Source organism: Hirundo rustica, chromosome 3 (genome assembly GCF_015227805.2).
Source record: "Hirundo rustica isolate bHirRus1 chromosome 3, bHirRus1.pri.v3, whole genome shotgun sequence".
In the NCBI taxonomy this organism is placed as follows: Eukaryota; Metazoa; Chordata; class Aves; order Passeriformes; family Hirundinidae; genus Hirundo; species Hirundo rustica.
In genome coordinates this window covers 13,058,045-13,078,759 of record NC_053452.1, presented here as the reverse complement: position 1 = coordinate 13,078,759, position 20,715 = coordinate 13,058,045, and the positions used below count along the sequence as shown (strand labels likewise).

Here is a 20,715-nt window from a genome sequence, read left to right as displayed (position 1 = left end):
AATTATTTCCTTCCATAAGAAAGTTTTGGGATTTTTGTCATTTGGATACACTGCCATACACAGTGTTGCTCTCGGTCATTCACTCGACCTCAATTACAGACCTTTTTTTTTTTTTTTTTTGGCCATATATGTGAGCTTTTAAAACAGATTCCACTGGCAGGAAAGACTTAGGCAGAACAGTGTTTCCTGTCACCATTTCTTTGTAACTACAAGAAAGGCACGACCAATTTTCCTCTCTAATATGAAAACATCTTAGTTATGAATGGGCCAGGAGACCAGCTCCACAGTGATTTTAGCCTATATTAAAAAAAAAAAAAACAACCAGCCTTTATTAAAAAAACAGCCTAGGAGGGTGGGGGCCCTGCACACACCACTGCTGCTTCCACGACAACTCAGAGAAGGAGGCAACCAGTTCCATCTCTTTAGAGCAGATGAGGCCCCCCCTGCCTCACAAGTCTCCAGGGAGATGCTTGCTGGCTCTTGGTCTAGGCATGCCATCCTGATCGAGTGCAGTTGCAGTCATGGCAACAAGGCAAAAAGCTTTGATTGGTGGTCTGTTGCTCTTTACTGTTTTTCTCATCTAAAAGTGTTGTTTAGATCTTTATTGGTATTCGGGCTCCTTGGTTTTAGGGGTTCTTGTCTGCTAATTTAACTTCCACCAGATACTAGGCCTTATGGGAGTCTTACATTTGCAGAGGAGGTGATGCAATCTTCTGCCATCATGGGTACAAAGGGAGCAGCAGGGTGATAATGGTAAGGGGGAGATATGAACTAGGAACTGATTAACCTACATAACTTATGAGACATTCACAGAAAACTTAACATTGAAACAGGTAATTAACCTTTAGAAACTTTATTTCCTGCAGTCTTCAACAAAAACAATATGATTTTCTTATTATCCAAACTTCCACTCATTCTCACCATAGTCAAGTTACTTGGGTTTCCTTTTCCTGCTTAAAGCCAAGATTCAGCTTCAGACTAAGGAAGCACCTCTGAGTGTCGTGACTGATAGCATGCACGGCAACCACCTTCTGCAAGGAGTCACCAATGTAAAACTCCCTGCCAGTCCAACAGCAGGGAGATGGGAATGTGGACGTGGGAATGTGATCAGTAAGTTTTTGAAAACAACTGTTGAACTACCTGCACATCTTCAAGTAGAAAAGGCAAACTCCAGCATGGGAAGAGCTGCACTTCCCAGCTCCCTCCACACTGGTCAGTGTTGGACTTAGGATTCCAATCTGCAGCAGTTTGCAGGGGGTGTTTTACAATGCACTGAAGTGAGGGCACAATTTCACTCCTCATCCTGTGCACTGGGAGATGCAATTGCTGCTCTGGTTCTGCGTGTTCTAGTTTTATCCGTTGCCTCACAAAATTGTTGAAATGTCATTCAGAGCCCTTGTCTTTCAGCAACAGATCTTGGCCAATGATAACTTTAGCTTATTTACATGTTGAATTTTATGTGAATTTGATTTTGAAATAGTTGCTTTTAATACAAACTTTTTTAATACAAACAGTTACTTTTAAAGAAGCCAATGAACTAAAATTAAAATTTTGCTTAAAATTAAGTAGCACTTTTTTTCTTCCTAATTTATGGTGGAGTGTGATAAAAAAATTACATTGATTTATCCTATTAAGTACATGTGCAAATTTGCTGAAGTTCCTTTTGTATAATTTTGCTTATAGAAAGTTCCTTACCACAGTAAATAAAAGTTTGCTTAAATTACATTTATCATAGCTCATGGAAACTTCATCAGAAGCACAGTGCCTGTCTCTTGTGGCATGAAAGCTGTTTTGGGGAGTGGGTGTAAAACCTCCCCAGTGTGTGGATGGAGAATGTATTTGCACTGTCTGTATGTAACTTTTCTCTGCTGGGGAAGATCCTCAATATTAGAAGATACTTCAGTAGTGCTTTTACATTTTTAATATTTCATAACATTTTAATCAGTGAAAATTTTTGAGAGGTTTTGTTTTCAAACATCTGTTCTACCTTTTTGTATATAACAATGTTATGGTGTATCACACAAAAAAAAAAAAAAAAAAAAAAAAAAAAAAAAAAAAAAAAAAATTGTGCCCCATCATGGTACTGAGGAAAGATTTAGAAGAAAATCCTGAAATTGCTAAGGTGGATTGGTGCTCCAGTTGCATTTTTTGAGGGGTGTGTTTAGGTATCATATTCCCATTATGACAATATACAATCCATCTTTTTCCTCAGAACACCATCCAGCACCTGTAGCCAAATGTTTCAAGTAATTTTCCTCTGGTACCTTGAGGCAGTTTGTTCCTCTGCCACCTGAACCAGGATAAGGAAAGACATGATCCGTTTGCAGCTAAAGGCCGATGGACTACAGCAAAACCTCTTCATGTCTTAGCCAGTATTGCAGATCCAATTGCAGACGCTTCATGGAGCAGGATATTTACAAGTTGCTTGTCACTGCACACTGTTGGCCCTGCCTGTTCATATGGAATGCCTGGTGGAAAAGCACATTTTTTCACTTGTTTTTCTGCTTGCCTTCTCTATAAAAGATTGTTGGAGGGGAATAGTTCAGGCAGGTCATGCACCCTTCAGTTCCCTCCTCATCCAGGGCCACAGAAAGGAAAGCTGCACATGCAGCAGTAGTGCCTTAAAGAACAGCTGCTGGATCATAAGCCCATCCTGGGGACCTGTGTGAATTGCAAATGGAGATGACTTGCAATTGAAAATGGGGAAATTTGAGGCAGTAATATTTCCCCTGTAAAATACTTCTTCTGTGGGAGACACAGTGTGGAGAAAATGCTGCTCTGCACAACAGCTGTACTAAATGTCTTTGCAAATGTTCAGAAGATATATTGAACATTAATATTAAATACTTAATATTGATCCAAAGGATGAGAAACATGGCAGATCATCTATTAACCACTGGGAACCTGGTCCAACATATAAACAGGGAAAGATACACACAGCACCTTGCTCTCTCTGCGTAACCAGATGTTCACATTACCCATTTGTCTGGAGATCCATAAGGCTTAGACTGTGCACACATGAGCTTTTCAGCTCCTCCTAGGACAATTCTCATAAATCTTCCTTATGGTGCTTATGTTCTCTGCTGGGCTTAGTCAACCTGACTAAGGACCACCTTTCTCCCATATTTCAAAAGAACTTCTGTATTTCTCCTGTATTTCAAAGGAATTCTTGTATTTCTGTATTACAGAAAGAGAACCACCAAAACCGTAGAATCAGATGAAGTGAGTTCTTGTTAGAATTACTGTAATACATGGCAGATACTTAGGAATAGAAGTGGAAATTAACGAGCAGAGAAAGGGAAAAAAGTTGGAACACAAAGGGATGTAAAATTTCAAACCATTTGCTGTTGGCAACACTGCTTTTAAAAAAAAAACCCACAAACCCATACCATAACTATAATAGAAAAGCCTTTCTACTGGCAAGAGAGATGATTCTCCTGCAAGGTTCTTCAAATATAATGATGATACAAGGACCCAAAGCAGAACTATTTCATGCTTTTTCCAGCTTCTGAATTTATAATCTTATCAAGACTTGGTTTGTAAAAGACAGGTGTCTGCCAGGGAAAGCTGGAGCTTCCCTTGGAATGGAGAATGTAAAGCCCCTCCCTCCAAATTATTATAATTTTGCAGTTAAGGGCCTTCAGGCAAAGATTTGTGAATAGGAATAGCACTGCTTTACTAAGAATATTAAAAAATACAAATGTAGTAAAGCAAGCAATCGAACAATCAAAGAAGTACTAGAAACACTGGCAGAGTCAGAATACAACCCTAGTCAGGGTGTTGGGAGTAGTCCAAATAAGGCCTCCTGGAGCAACAGATGTGGTTCTGCTGGAGTAGAGATGATCCTGTAAAAGGGTCCAGTGGTGGTAAGATTGGTCCGGTATTTCCTCTGGGAATCCAATGGAAAACAGGCTGTCCTACTGTGCTGAATTTCAGCTTTTATCTAGGTAGGAATGCTTGGCCCCTCCCACTGGGTGGAGCAGCTCACAATGGGATGTTATAATGTTATCAGTCATGTGATGAGCCTTAATGGCCCATTAACAGAAGATATCCCCCTGGAGGGAGGATGGGTCCTGGAAGAGATAAGGAACATTGCTCCACCTGGTTTTTATAGCTGGTCCCTTACAGAAGGCACCTGGCCCCTCTCCCCTGGCGTTAAAATAAAAAAAACCCGCCTCTTCAACTGGTTTCAACAGATTGGGAATAGAATACATGCTTTTAGTTATACATTGCAACCCAAGACAAGACTGTGAAAGCAAAGTGATACTGCAGACCGAAGATGGACATTAGAGTCATACAGCAATTTCTGCACGTTTATATCTGCTTAACATGGCCTTCAGGTAATGGAACTTTCCCAGGCCAGAAATTCTGAATTCCCACCAAAACAAATGGGAATTGCAAGTCTCAGCAGTAAATAAGACTGAATCTGTGGAAATGAAAATCTGAAAATGATCGAGAACAACATTTTATTTTCAGCAGTCCTTGATTGTACATCTGTATGGTTAGTCTAAAATTCAGATGCAGAAGAGCATGAAAATCTACAGCTGAATGAAAAGATGGTGTCAAATGAACATTTGATCCTCCTTGGCCCAATTATAGGAATACAACTAAGAAACAATTCCATGGAAATCAATGTGGCTGTAGCAATGCAATGTCAGTAAAGTCATGAAAATATATCAGCCCACTGGATACAAGACTGTAATAAAAAAATATTGTCTATTCTACCTGTTTCAACATTCCCTAAAAACCACTGGAATTTTAAGATAAACCTTGTATATTCTCACCTTGCATTGCAAATAAGGCCTTCCTGGGAGAATTGGATGCTCTATTGTCTCAGGCAAAAGCCTGAGAGTGTGCTGGCCACTGGGGCACAAAACTCTAAAAAGATTCCCCAGGAGATGTCTGATATTTGCAAACCATATCCTGGGCTGCATCAGAACCAGCACATCCAGAAGGTGGACAGGGGTTCTGCCCCTCCACGCTGTTGACATTCCACCTGCAGTACTTCATCTAGCTCTCCTGGGCTTTCCAGGACAAGGGAAGGACACACATGAGCTGGAGCATGTGCAGAGATGATGCAAGGGCTGGAGCACATCTGGGTGTCCATCTGAGCACATCTGAGACAGCTGGGCTTCTTCAGCCTGGAAAAGAAACTTAGGCTTAGGCTTGACTGAACTGTGACCTGAAGGCAACCTACAAGAAAGCTGGACAGGGACTTTGTACAAGGGCAGGCAGGGACAGGACAAGGGAGAATGGATCCAAGCTGAAAGAGAGTAGATTGGGGGGTGGATGAGGGTAGATGAGGGATTCAGAAAAAAAGATTCTCCTGGAAAAGGTTGCCCAGAGAAGGTGTGGATGCCTCATCCGTGGCAGCATTCAAGACCAGGCTGGATGCAGCTCTAGACAAGCTGGTCTAATGCAACGGGTCCTTAGCCACAGCAGGGAGTTTACAACAATGTGATCTTTCAGGTCCCTTCCAAGACTTACCATGCCACGACTCCATGATTTTGGGATACTTCCCCTCCTCATCCTCTTGCAGAAAAAGAAACTTAAGACTGAGTTCCACATTGCAGACTCCGTCTTTTGGCAACCTACAACTGTCTCAACAGAGGATGAAGAGAGATGACCTTACTGACACAATTTATCTCTTCTACTCAAAAATGAAAGATTCCACTCCTGTCCACTCTCCCACAGCCATCAGGACAGGGAATTCTTCCCAGGGAAATGCTTCATCTCACCCAAGTGTTATAAATAAGTTCTATTCAAATAATCTATGTTTTAGTTACTTAATTGTTAAGTAATTCCATTAAGATTGTTAATGCTAGATCTGTATAAAGAATTTGCCTTATTCCTGTTTTAATATTGATTAATCACCTTATTTACTTGTTTGTTAATTAAGAATTCACCTTATTACCTGTATCTCTGCTCCCATTCCTCGGATAGCGTCTGAATATGCAAATAAAAAGAACACTGGGATTCTGGGAGCAACTCAAGAACAAGAGACTCTGAAAAGCAGGGAACCAAAGTAGAATCCAGGACTGAAGTCGCACTTCAGACTAGTGAAAAAGGTACGGGGGTCTGCTGAAGCAGCTTTATTTAGTCGCCGTGACCTGAGAAGGAGTCCCCCATCGCTGGATGGCCCCTGATCAGCGAAGCGAAACGGACTCCTCGGCAAGGCAAAAAAGCCCGTGAGGGGAGTGGGAGTCTCCAGTTTTGCTGTGAAGCGAAACTGTGTGTACTTCCTTCTCCGCGTTGCCAAGGGAGCAAGCAGGCTCCCCCAAGGCCAAGCTTGATAATAAAGAAACATACAAAGAGCAAGTCTCTGACTCTCTTTTTTTTCCAGAACACAAGGAAGGAGAAAGCTACAAGCCAACGCTTTTATTCGTTTCTGTATTGATTTATGTGGTTATTTCTTTCACAGGTATTTCTTTGTTTCCTTCGTTCCGCGGGGCTCGCAGCGGCAACGGACGAACGGCCGCGCCCTCCGGCGGCTCAGCAGCAGCGGCAGCGCCTCCCTCGATTGGTTTTTAGCTCGACTTTCCGCTCGTTCTCCGTCCCCTTTTCCCTCTCATGGTCCCTCCACTCCCGTCCCGCCTCATCTCTTATACCCTCGGCAGGGCCGCCCCCTGCCCGCCCCTGGCCAGCCTGCCACCGTGCCGTCTCCTCCGGGTTCTCTCTGTATTGCCTGTGGCACCGTTGGAAGAGCCACGCGATCCGCTACTGGCGGAGCAGCACCGTCTTTTGGCTCCGCCCCGTGGGCTCTGGCCCAGCCCCGGTTTCGGTCCCGGTCCTGGTCCCGGTCTCGGATGAGGCCCCTCCCGCGGTTACGTCCGGAGCCGCCCCGCTGCCACCTGGCTCCTGACCCGTGCCCAGCAGCGTTGCCGACAGCTTCCCCGGTCCGAGCTCCGCCGCTCGTCAGCTCAGCCGCTGGCCCCGAGACGCCGGAGCCGGGGACGGCTTGGGAAGGAGCAGCGCCCGGGGTGGTCGAGTGCCCTGGGCAGAATGTCAAGAGCGCAGTGCCACCCGCACGGGCGGAGAAGCCTGCCCTGGAGCAGCTCTGCCGGGAGGGCCCGCTGCTGGGGAGCGGCGGCTGCGACAGCGTTTACTCTGGGACCCGGCTCGCCGATGGCTTCCTGGTAAGAGCGGGGCCGGGTCGGAGGGCGGCGGTGAGCTCAGCCTGTCGCTCGCCTTGGATTGCAGTTGGCCATTAAGCGAATGTCTCGGGATCGCATTTCGGAGTGGGCGTAGCTGGTGAGTGAGTGGGGCCAGCAGCAGCAGTCAGCGGGGCGTGCCGGGCGAGGCTAAGGCGAGGCCCGGCAGGGTGGAAGCCGGGACGCAGCCAGGGGACCAAGAGTGGAGTGAGCGGGAGCCGCGTAGCGTCCTGGGCCAGGCAATAGTGAGCAGCGATGGGGCCGTGTTGTAGTGCACTAAATAGGTAGTTCATTTTTGTTATTAGATTGCACTGGGTGGCTTATCATATTTGTACACAAAAATAGTTTTATTATATTTTGCAGATGGTATGTTCTATACCCCCTCTAAGTTCTGGTGTTGGTATCCTCTGGTTGGTCCCTCCCTATGCCCCCCCCCCCAAGTTGTTTCCCATTGGTTGTGGTTCCTCGCCCTGCCTCTTCCCGCCCCCCCCGCCCCCCGCCCAGGTTTAAAAATCCCCGCGAAAAAAATCTCCGTCTCTTTCTTTTCCTCCTGGGCTGTGAGTACTACAATAAACCTGTGGGACCATGGTCCCGAGGAAGAAAAAGAGCGTCTCTGACTTTTACCTTGAGTCCCATTATCAGTCCCCTATCAGGACCCCATCGGGGTCTGGAGCTAGCCAAGATTTGATCCCAAGAGCTAGGAACCTCGACAGGGCTGGGCAGGATGTACCAAAGGCTCAGTGTGGCATTGGCCCCGCTGACGGCATTGCGGTTCCCCCGCAGCACAATGGCCTCCTTTTGCCCCTGGATCGGGCGCTGCTCTGGGTGGTGTTGTGCCCTGGCTTCCGCGGTGTCGTGCAGCTTCTGGACTCGTTCGAGCTGCCCGACAGCTTCACGCTGGTTATGGAGCGTCCAGAGCACTGTCAGGACCTCTGGTACTTCCTGGATGAGTGGGGGTTCCTGACGGAGCCCATGGCACAAGGCTGTTCAGCCAGGTGCTGGGGGCCATGCGGTGCTGCAACAACCGCTGCATTCTGCACCGTGACATCAAGGCCGAGAATGTCCTTGTTGACTTGGCCACTGGAGAGGTGAAGCTCATTTACTTCGGGTGTGGCGCAATCCTCCAGGACATGTTCTACACCCGAATGTCAGGTGATACCAAACCCAGGGCCTTTGCTGGCAGAGGGGGAAGAGGGATGGAGGGAATGGGAATCCTTCTTCAGTTGGCTGCAGCCAAGTTGCTTTTTGCTGGGGCAGGGGCTGGCTGTTGTGGACCTGGCTGGGAGGGAGGGAACAGAATTGGCCTGATGGACCTGCATCTCATATGAACACCAGTGTACAGCCCACCAGAGTGGACCCTCTTCGGCTGCTACCATGGCCAGCCAACCACTATCTGGTCCCTGGGCATCCTGCTCTATGACCTGGTCTGCAGGCACCTTCCTTTCCGCACCGATGAGGACATCCCAGCTCTTCTTCCCACCCTGCGTGTCTCAAGGTGGGGATGCGCCTCCTCACAAATGGCCCTTTTCTATGGGAAACAAAATTCAGCCCCACAGTGTCTCAAGGTCAGGTCTGAGGCTCCAAGAGCACCCAGAGTCCTAGTTACTGGCAGCTTTGGTCTGTGAGGAATCATATGACATTTGCAATATTTGGAGGCTGCACTTCCTATGTGCACTTAACTCACAAAATCTTTGCCTCCCAACCGAAGGAGCTCTCCTTCCTCGGAGACCCACGTGCAACAGAGAGCAAGAGAATGGGAAAAATGGCAGCAGCTGAGATGATGACAGTAGAAAAAACCTGGACCTGAGTTTGGAGGGGAAAGGATGTAAAGCAAGGAGACCAAGTGTCCTAGGGTAGTTTTATGATGCTTGTATCCCCAGTCGTCTGTTCTGTTTGTGCTGTACATTAAATTCTGTGCCTTTAAGACTGGTTCTAAGAACAAGGAGAAGCACAGAGTTTGTTTTGAGAAAACTGCCTGACTCCTGCACATTCTTCTCCAGATGGGGTGTTCAGCAGAGGCTTGGAGACACTGCAGGACAGAGATTTTTTATTTTTTTTCTTTTAGTTAGTTTCAGCTATATCATGGGTTAGCACAATTTTGTTTTCTAGATATAGAGAAATGTAAAATGTTTTTCCCTGCCCTGACCCTAGCGTGGGTTGGGGGGCGGGGGGAGGACAGGGACCTATCAAAAAGCAGGCTGGGATATTGGCAGCTAAGTTGACCAATGAGAACTGTCAATGTAACTTTGGAAGGAACATTTAAAACTAATCTGCTGGGACCGCCTCGCTCTCTTGCTTTAGAATCACAATGAGGTAACATCGGGGGTGGCGGGCAGCCTTGGGTCAGGCCTTGCTGCCCTTTTGGGCAGCTGAGCTGGGCCTGGCCGGGTGTCTGAAGGCTGCTGCCCACACAGAGAGAGCCTGTGCCGGCTGAGCCCCTTTCCCTTGCTTGCTGGCAGGGGAGAGGGGCAGTTACAGCTCAGCAGTGCAGGCCATGTGCTCAGACTGCGGCAGAAAGGGCCAAGCCATGGCCCAGCTTAATCACCGCTGGCAGCCGAGAAAGCAAGCCTGCAGCTCCATAACGACTCTGAGCTGGACCGCCTTAGATGAGACTGAGGGGTGGAAAAAAGACCTTTACCAGCTTCTTCCACCAGCGAGGCCTTGCATTTTTTTTTCTTCAGCCCTGCAGCCCGTCACGTGCATGTGGCCTTTGCAAGCCCGGGTGGATTTAACCCTTTCTTAGCAACACGGAACTTTTAAAGCACAATTCTTTCTTGAGAGAAAGAAGAAAGAAAAAAACAGAGGGTACATGGAACAGACACTGCATAAAGTTAGTTAGATGAGAAGTGAAAAAACTATTAATATTGGAATAGGATTGAAGAAGTGGACATTTTTAACCGGACTTTTCTAAGGTAAAATATGAAGAAACGAACTGTTCTTTGCAGCATCTTAGTATTATTTGGGTAGAATGCTAGTCTAATCAAAATTAAGGACTGATGTAATAGCGATTTATTTGGGAACTTTAAAATCCCTGCTCCTGGGTCAAAAGGAGGTCTCGACCTTTGAGACAAAGATAATTTTAGATCAGAAGAAGTATTCGTAAATAGTACCCCAGATACACTGAGAAGCTCTGCTGATAGAACATCACAGTCTGCGAAAACTACGGTGGCAGCAGATGTGTAACATTGAGAGCACTGGATTATTTTGTCTTGTAGCAAACTTCTTCATAAAAAGATTGTAAAAGGACTCTTCTCCTAGAGTAATGAGTAGTTATGTCTAAGTGGTGAAACTGACTGAAAATCCTAAGTTGTGTCTTTCTATGTTGTTCAATAAGAAAGTTAATAGTCTGTAAGAGGAAAGAAGCATGTTTTAAGGTATCATTCTGTTTTAGTTTAAGTTTATCTTGTTTCTCAACTTTTTTTTCTTTTTTGTCTTTTAATATATGTTAATAGAACTATTTTTGTTCATTTTTAAGCCTAAGCCTGCTTTGTTTGTTTTTCTCCTAATCTCTCCCTCTCACAAAAATATTAACACTAAAACCTCTGCAAGCTAGCTAGGGCAGTGAAGTTCCCTGGACTGTTTTTTTCCCCTTTTTCTTGGAACTGTTTAAACCTGCTCTGGACTGAAAACCCAGGGGAGCACTGGGGGCTGCATCTGCGGCCCACCAGGGCCTGGAAATCGGCATTTTCCAGCAGTGCCGGAGGGACTGGGACTGATGAGAGACTGAGAGAGAGCCGAGCTACATCCACGGCAAGAACTTTCTCAATTTGCTATCTCACTTCAGAAGGAGTGGTTTTATTGTTTCATATTATTCATTCTTTATACTTGCATGCACTTTGTTTGTTAAGTAAAACAGTTTTTTCCACTTTTCTCTGAAGTTTTTTACCAGACTGGTTGGAGGGAGGGGCCACTTGGGTTTGCTTCCCAGAGGGATCCTATTCAGGGGTTTTCTCCCAAATTTGTCCCTAAACCAGGACACCAAGCTAAGGACTGTGTGGTAGATTTTCAGTTTATGTGCTGTAGGCAGAGCTCTTAGAACTTTTTCTGTGGTGTGGGTCCAGGGAAGCAGCTGAGCCAAGGAAGAACTCAGCTGGACACTGCACTTCAGGCTGTGGTGGCCATGGGCAGAGCAGCCCAGAGCCCAGCCACATGACTGTCTTTGCAGCAGTGCCAGGACCTGCAGCTGTTTTGGGTTTGACATGGGGTGCAGGAGGAGGCAGATGAACAACAACTTTGGTAGATAGAATGTCCAATCATAGGCTCAGACACTTTATTTCAGCCTTGCTGAGAAAGGGCCCAGTGTATCCCTGACAGGAACTGACACTTTCACTGAAGTTTGAACTGGTCCTGATTTGGCTCTTCAGCTGTGCCAGAAATGATAGGATACTAAGGAAGGGTGTGCATCTTCCCCCACTGCCTCCATCCCACTTCCTGGCCATCGCATGGGGGCCCTGTAGCAACTTGGGCAGGCAGAGACCTTCCAGAGAGCAGAAGGGCAGGGAGCTCTGCTGAACTTCCAAAAAGCCAGTGAGCCTGAGATGATAGATGAGTGGGATCTGGAGAGCACCAAGCATCCTGAGAGCTCAGCAGCATCTAGGCTCCAAGGCTGCTGGGGAAGTGTAGGAGGGAAGGGCAGCAGCAGAAGAAATGAAGGACTTGAGCAAAGCAGGTTTTAACATCCTGCAGAAATGTTTTGGGGTGATTTGGCTGGAGATCATCACTGGCTGTTAGGTGCTTTGGGGACAGGGAGAGAACAGTGATCTAAACCCATTCCCATACCATCCAAAAGGCTAGTGAAGGCAGTGGCACCCCAGAATATCTTGATGCCAAACATGTGGATTCCAGCTGGGAATGTAGCTACACTTCCAGAGAAGTGAGCACGAGGAGTGAGTTGGCAAATGTGAGACATGGGTCTCTCCCTCACTAGTTTTTTTTCAATTCCCTGCCCTTGGCCAAGCTGCAACATCAGTTTGACATTTCTTATCCTGCCAAAGTTCCAGCTAAGAGCATGGCTAAGTGTCTTGAGGCATCAAAGGAAGAGGCTTGGATGTTTATGCTGAATATTATTAAAATAACATATTAAACTTAATACATGATATAAAATTCTTATACTAATGTATCTAGAAATATATATGACTAATGTTCTACTCTTTCCACGCTTCCTTGCTGTATTCCAGTGGTGGGGATATGAAGAAGGGGTCATTGGGACCACCTTTGATTCCCCCCTATACACAAGGAAGCAAGTCCCCCTGTTTGCAGTGCTGCAGGGTCTCTGCAAAACTCTCCACAGCTAGATTTCCAAGAGTCCCGGAAAATGAGGTAAGCCAAGGTGTCTGCTGCTCCAGTGTGCTGTTCACCTCACTCTTCTCATCTCATCAGGTTCTTTTGCACAGTCAGCTCTCCCACGTATGTAGGCAAACTGGTGTGTATTCACCATTTTGCCCATCTATGATGATCCAGCACAATGTCAAACCCAACACCATATGCCCCAAGAGCAGAGGTGGTGCTGGGGAAGAGGAGGCAGCGCTTACAAGCGCTGCAAGATAGGTCCTCTGCTGGACTTGGCTATTGATTCCATCTGTAAGTTTGTGGTGCCATTTGGGAACTGTACTGCATGGGTGTGGATCCTGCAGATCTTTGAATATTGTGATCCTTGACTGTCAACTCCTGCAGCCACAAGAATATGTATGGGCAAATACTGGATGCTTTAGATGTATTTGCAAACTCAGGTGCTGCTTCTGTAAACATCAGGCGTAACTTCTCTGTGCCTGGGCCTCCACTGTGAAATGAGATCCCAGAAAAGTTTTGAGGTATAGATGCATAATTCGATCAATGTTTAATATTTTGATCTGGGTTTAAGATTGTGCTGGCTTGAAGGCAAAACCAGCGAGAGACTCCAAGTCAGAAAAAACAATTTAATAGGAGAGAAAAAAAAGTAAGATAAAATAAAATAAAACACATGCAATAGTACAAAAGATCACTGACAGAGTCAGAATGCAACCTGAAACCGTGGTGGTAGCAATCCAGATGAACTGGTCTTGTTGAAGCAGTGTTCCCGCAAAAAGGTCTGGTAGCTCTTGTCCTCTGGGAATCCAGTGGGTAAGGCTGCCTGAGCTGTCCCAGATGTCAGATTATATCCAGGTGGGAATGCTTGGCTCCTCCCCCTGGGCGGAGCATCTCACAATGGGCTGATATAATTTTATCAGTCTTTCAATGGGTCCTTGATTGCCCATTAAACAGAGATAGCTCCTGGAGAGAGTTATCTATGAGTCATGCAGCAGGGCATTGATGGGCCATTAAAAGAAGATAGTCTGATATAGCTGATATAGTCTGATATACCTAGATAGATAAATATACACATGCTTATACATACACATATACAGAATGAAACCTTACACCCAGTTCTCACTTAAAATTAGGTCTCCCTGTGGTACACAACGGGTTTCCCCATCTTTCTGCATTACCCACCAAGTGGAACCAGGTCTTTGAGCAAAAACAATCCCACGGTTGGGTCTGCTTTTGCCTGAGGTGGGATTAATCCAAACAGTTTTTCCTAAAATGCCTTCATGTGTACCACAGGGACTTTATCTCCATCCACTGTGTGCAAGGGTTCAGACTGGGCAGGACCAGCTTGATGAATTGACCCTCGAGTGTTGACCATCCAGGTGGCCTTTGCTATGTTCACTTCCTAATTTTTGAAAGTCCCCCTACTAAGCGCCTTCAGGGTAGTCTTAAGTAACTCATTGCACCGTTCAATTTTCCCAGCAGCTGGTGCATGATAAGGGATGTGATATATCTATTCAATGCCATGTTCTCTAGCCTAGGTGTTTATAAGGCCGTTCTTGAAATGGGTCCTATTGTCTGACTTGATTCTCTCAGGGGTGCTATGTCTCTACAGGACCTGCTTTTCAAGGCTTAAGATAGTATTCCGAGCAGTAGCATGAGGCACAGGGTAGGTCTCCAACCATCCAGTGGTGGCTTCCACCATAGTCAGCACATAACGCTTGCCTTGGCGTGTTTGGGGAAGGGTGATGTAGTCAATCTGCCAGGCTTCCCCATACCTGTACTTCAACCATCGTCCACCGTACCACAAAGGCTTTACCCACTTGGCCTGTTTGATTGCAGCGCAGGTCTCACAGTTGTGGATGACATGTGAGATGTTGTCTATAGTAAGGTTCACTGCATGGTCACGGGCTCATCGGTATGTTGCATCTCTCCCCTGATGACCAGATGCATCATGGGCCCAGCAGGCTAGGAATACTTCTCCCTTGTGCTGCCAGTCTAGATCCACCTGTGATACTTTCACTTTGGCAGCTTTGTCCACCTGCTCATTGTTGTGATGCTCTTCATTAGCCTGACTCTTGGACACGTGTGCGTCCACGTGTCGAACTTTCACAGTCAGCTTCTCTACTCGGGCGGCGATGTCCTGCCAAATCTCAGCAGCCCAGATGGGTTTCCCTCTGCACTGCCAGTTGGCCTTTTTCCAGCGATTCAGCCATCTCTACAGAGCATTAGCTACTATCTACAAGTCGGTGTAGAGATAGAGTCTTGGCCACTTCTCTCGTCTGGCAATATCTAAAGCCAGCTGGATGGCTTTAAGTTCTGCAACCTGACTTGATCCACCTTGTCCCTCGGTAGCTTGTGCAACTCATCGTGTGGGGCTCCAGACTGCAGCTTTCTATTTCCGGTTAGGGCCTACAATTCGGCAGGAACCATCAGTGAAGAGGGCATATTGTCTTTCAGTCTCCGGTAGCTCGTTATACAGTGGGGCTTCTTAGGCACGTGTCACTTCTTCTTCTTCAGAAGATAATCCAAAAGTCTCACCTTCAGGCCAGTTAGTTATAATTTCTAGAATCTTAGGGCGATTCAGGTTTCCAATACGAGTGCGCTGTGTGATGAGGGCAATCCATTTGCTCCATGTGGTGTCAGTGGCATGATGCGTGGAAGGAACATTTCCCTTGAACATCCTCCCCAGCACCGGTAGTCGGGGTGCTAAAAGCAGCTGCGTTTTAGTGCCAATTACTTCTGAGGCAGCTTGAAGTCTTTCATAGGTGGCTAAGATTTCCTTCTCTGTGGGAGTGTAGTTGGCTTGGGATCCTCTGTAGCTTTGGCTCCAGAATCCCAGTGGTCGCCCCCGAGTCTCCCCAAGCACCTTCTGCCAAAGGCTCCAGGACAGGCCATTGTTCCCGGCTGCTGAGTAGAGCACGTTCTTCACATCTGGTCCTGTCCTGACGGGGCTAAGGGCTACCACATGAGCGATCTCCTGCTTGATCTGGGTAAAGGCTTGTTGCTGTTCAGGGCCCCAGTGGAAATCGTTCTTCTTGCTGGTGACCAGGTAGAGAGGGCTCACAATCTGGCTGTACTCACGAATGTGCATTCTCCAGAAACCTATGGCGCCTAGGAAAGCTTGTGTTTTTTGCTGGTCGGTGGGGACATTGTGGTGATCTTATTAATGACCTCAATGGGAATCTGCCGCCGTCCAGCTTGCCACTTTACTCCCAGGAACTGGATTTCTTGAGCCAGTCCCTTAACTTTATTTTGCTTAATGGCAAAACTAGCTTTCAGCAGAATCTGGATGATCTTCTCTCCTTTCTCAAAAACTTCCCCTGCTGTGTTCCCCCATACAATGATGTCATCAATGTACTGTGGATGTTCAGGAGCCTCATCCTTTTCCAGTGCAGCCTGGATCAGTCCATGGCAGATGGTGGGGCTGTGTTTCCACCCCTGGGGCAGCCGGTTCTAGGTGTACTGTATGCCCTTCCAGGTGAAGGCAAACTGGGCCCTGCACTCTGCTGCCAGAGGAGTGGAGAAGAAGGCACTGGCAGTATCAATGGTCGCATACCACTTTGCTGCCTTGGACTCTAGCTCGTACTGAAGCTCCAACACATCTGGCACAGCAGCACTTAGTGGTGGGGTGACTTCATTCAGAGCACGGTAATCCACCATCAGTCTCCATTCTCCACTGGACTTACACACTGGCCATATAGGGCTGTTGAATGGTGAACGAGCTTTGCTGACTACCCCTTGGCTCTCCAGTTTACGAATCATCTCATGGACAGGAATCACAGAGTCTCTGTCAGTGTGGTATTGCCGACGGTGTACTGTTGTTGTGGCAATTGGTACCTGTTGTTCTTCAACTCTCAGTAGTCCCACAGCAGAGGAATCATCTGAGAGACCAGGCAAGGTATTCCGTTGTCTGATGTCTTCTGTCTCTACAGCAGCTATCCCAAAAGCCCAACCATATCCTTTTGGGTCTTTGAAGTATCCATTTCTGAGATAGTCTATACCGAGGATGCATGGGGCCTCTGGGCCAGTCACGATGGGGTGTTTTTGCCACCCATTCCTGGTTAAACTTACTTCGGCCTCCAATACAGTCAGCTGCTGGGACCCTCCTGTCACTCCAGAAATAGAAATGGATTCTGTTCCTACATACCTCGATGGCATCAGGGTACATTGGGCACCAGTGTCAACCAAAGCTGTATATTTTTGTGGGTCAGATGTGCCAGGCCATCGGATCCACACAGTCCAATAGATCCGATTGTCCCTTTCCTCTACCTGGCTAGAGGCGGGGCCCCCCTATTCCTGGTCATGGTACACGTTGCTCTCTTCCTGTAAATATGTTCCTGAGGTCCTTTCAAGAGGATCAGTCATATCATTCTTCCTATACCATCTGGAGTTCTGTGCCTGAGAGACTGGAGCAGTGTTGGCTCTAGATGAGCTCTTTGTGGTAGGTGTCTCTTTCTTCAGTTCACATACCCAGGCTGCTAAGGAGGAGGCGGGTTTTCCATCTCACTTCCTCATGTCTTCTCCATGCTCCCGAAGAAAAGACCAGAGGTTACCCTGTGGAGTGTATCCTCTCTCCCTGGCTGGCAGATACCTGCTCCTAATGGCAGAGACTCTTGTTGGTTCTGGCGAGATGTGGTAAATTTCTTCCTTAAGTTCCTTTTTCAGTTTCTGATGGCCCTCTTCAATCAAACTCTGGACTTGCTCAGCCAGCCTTGTTTCCACGGATGAGACATGGGTACAAAATGGGGCGGCGACAGTGTCCTCGTAAATTCTTAGTTTATTGACCAAGACGCCCACCTTGTCCTCACCTTCCCTCCATTGCCGCGTTGCCAGGTAACGGGAGTACATCTTTGGTCTAAGCCGTGCGAATCTCAACCACATCTGCGATGTGCACTGGACATCATCTGGGCTTTTAGGAAATCTCTCATCTTCTGAAAAAATGATCTCCAGCACAGCCAATTCCCTCAGGTATCAGATACCTTGTTCCATTGTGCTCCATTTTCCTTGGTGCACCTGGAGGTCTTCTTTACAAAGGTATCTGTCCCTCACACTTGTTAGCAGTCACTGACAGAGGCTGAGAGTTTGTTGGGTTCTCCCGATCCCCTGGTCAACGACCACATCCCGAGACAGCAATCCCAGTTGCCTGGCCTCACTTCCATCCAGAATGGTGTAATTGGCTGCAGCATCCCAGATGCGGAGCAGCCAGGTCAGAATGGACTCGTTTGTCTGGCGGGTGAATTCCCTCTGCAGGTCACGCAGTTCACCCAGGGATAGAGAGCAGGTGATGATCTCTGGCTCTGTCTCTTCTGTTAGGTGCGAAGGTCCTGCCACATCCTCATCAGTCATTATGCAGACTGATTTGCTCTTTGATTTCTTCTTCTGAACAGGGGCAACTGCCACTGGTTTAGGTTGTTCTGCTTCAGTGACAGTTTGTGTGGAGATGCGGATGGCTCCTTTGGTTTCTTTCTCCTCTGTGACAGCTTGTGCAGACACTGACACTGTTGCTTTGTTTTTGGTTCCTTTCTCCTCTGTGATGGTCTGAGTAGATGCAGATACTGTTTCCTCTACGACAGTTTGTGTAGACACGGATGCCTTTGTTTTGCATTTGTTTCTTTTTCCCTCTTCCTCAAGGAGACGCTGCACTACCCCATGTAGTGTTTGATTTCTAAGCATGGTGTAGGCCGTGCAGAGAAGACAAAGCAGAACTAACAACAATATTATGCTGTCCTTGGCACCTAGAGAGAACTCAATACTTTTGAAAACTGCTGTGCCAGGCCTAAAAGACTGGAAAAAATCATTCTTTACCCCTCCCTACAGGGGCTGGGGGTGATTGTTGAGAGCCCAGATGTAGCATTCTGGACCAGGACAAGAAAACAAAATAGACTATATATTCCAAATGATGCTCATTGCCTCAGAGGTTATCATACAATAAACATAATAGACCAATAAAGCAATTTCGGTACCATACCCTGGTCTACACATGAGCATTAAGACTGGCAAATACTGCCCCATGTGCGGGAAAATGTAGAGCGCTAGGTATAAGATATATGAAAGCATGTTGAGCATCATAGCAGGCAGCTGGATTTTTTTCTCACTACAAAATTGTAATTCTGACTTTTCTCAGTACCTCCTGCCCCACGTTGGGTGCCAAAATATATGTGCTGGCTTGAAGGCAAAACCAGCGAGAGACTCCAAGTCAGAAAAAACGATTTAATAGGAGAGAAAAAAAGGTAAAATAAAATAAAATAAAACACATGCAATGGTACAAAAGATCACTGACAGAGACAGAATGCAACCTGAAACCGTGGTGGTAGCAGTCCAGATGAAGTGGTCTTGTTGAAGCAGTGTTCCTGCAGGAAGGTCTGGTAGCTCTTGTCCTCTGGGAATCCAGTGGGTAAGGCTGCCTGAGCTGTCCCAGATGTCAGATTATATCCAGGTGGGAATGCTTGGCTCCTCCCCCTGGGCGGAGCATCTCACAATGGGCTGATATAATTTTATCAGTCTTGCAATGGGTCCTTGATTGCCCATTAAACAGAGATAGCTCCTGGAGGGAGTTATCTATGAGTCATGCAGCAGGGCATTGATGGGCCATTAAAAGAAGATAGTCTGGAGGGAGGGGGCAAGGGAAACACTACCCAACCAAGTTTCAACAGCTCATGTAGATGGTGATAGAATACATACTTTGGGCACATCTTATATTGTAACCTAGGACAGAGACATGTAAAGCTTGTCATGTGCTTTGTCACATCTAACTAAAGTGTTCAGTACTGTTTACTAGAAGGCAATGTGGTCTGGGGCTTCTTTGAGCCGTCATTCCTCTTTTTCACCAGCTTCTTGACAGATGGGTGTTCAGCCTTCTGGTTTTCCATCCCCTACAAAGACATAGAGAAAGCCCATGAATCTTTAGAATATAAAATAGGAAGGTCCCTGTTTAAAACACAAGTTAGAACCAGGATCACTGATACCAAGAATTAGGGAAACATTTCCTAACTTACAGAAATAAACAGATCAGAGATTCAGCAATGTCAACTCTTTGTTTTCAATAACCCAAGGCAAGTTATGGGTGCTTCCATACTGAGCAGCAATCTAAAATCCCAAATTCCTTAGTCTTGAGCATAAATGGGAATAATGCCAACTGGTAGACAATGAGCGTTCCTAAAGGAAGCAGCAGAAAAATATCAGACTCTTTGGGGGCTGGCCCATTGTGTTGGAAGTTGATTTGATTCACCACTCACTCTCCCTGCTCCTACACAAAGTCACACTCCCTTCTATAATGCAGATAAAAATAATAAAAACCCCCTCCCCCAACAAAACAAATTATTTTCCACTGAATGCTGCTGAATTCACCAAGCTTCTTCCAGCTCCACAGGGCTTGACAGCAGGGCAGTATTCCCAGAAGACAGATAATTGTAGTAATTAGGACTGACTTGGACATCTTTTGTGTATTTGGAAATTTTCTTGGTACTACTACTTCCCGTATCTTTTGCAAAGGCTCTGTTATCTTCAGAAGCACTACTCCCACTTAATTGCTTTACTGTGGGCAGAACAAGGAGAGTGTGGTGAGGGCTTATGCTTAAATGTAAACCCGTTTTCTCCTCTTTCCCTTTCCTGTTTGTGACCAATATTCAAAATATTCAAACCCCCACTTTTTCCGCTTATAATATTGGTTCCTTTGTGGTCTGCAGATGAGCAGGCTGGGGATTAATAGCTCATTCCCAGAAGCAAAATGATTCAGCAGAAGAGGAATGAGATAAAGACAGATTTGATATGTTTGATCTCATATTAGCAGTGGCAGTACTTGAAGAAAGGAGACAGTTCTCCTGCCAAACACTTTCTTCTTAATTCTTGTCATAATATCTTCCAGGTCCCTGGTGGAAACAGATTGTTCCAAAAGCCTTTTAAGTTTTTGATGATTCAGCAACATCTTCACCATCTCCTGTCCATAATGCCTAAGGAAGGACGGAAGGAAGGAAGGAAGGAAGGAAGGAAGGAAGGAAGGAAGGAAGGAAGGAAGGAAGGAAGGAAGGAAGGAAGGAAGGAAGGAAGGAAGGAAGGAAGGAAGGAAGGAAGGAAGGAAGGAAGGAAGGAAGGAAGGAAGGAGGAAGGGAGGAAGGGAGGAAGGGAGGAAGGGAGGAAGGGAGGAAGGGAGGAAGGGAGGAAGGGAAAGAAAAGTGAACAAAGGAAGAGTGTTAACAGAAGAGGCTGATACCTAAACTCATCAGGTGCAATCCTTGCATGAGAAGGCATTAACTACTCAGCAAAGAGAGAGATCTACCTC

General features: G+C 46.5%; 1 pseudogene; it reads left to right on the top strand.

Annotated features, from left to right (window-relative positions):
* The first annotated feature begins 6,806 nt into the window (after positions 1–6,806).
* LOC120751260 (serine/threonine-protein kinase pim-3-like) lies at positions 6,807–20,126 on the top strand (annotated as a pseudogene).
* The last annotated feature ends 589 nt before the right edge of the window (positions 20,127–20,715 follow it).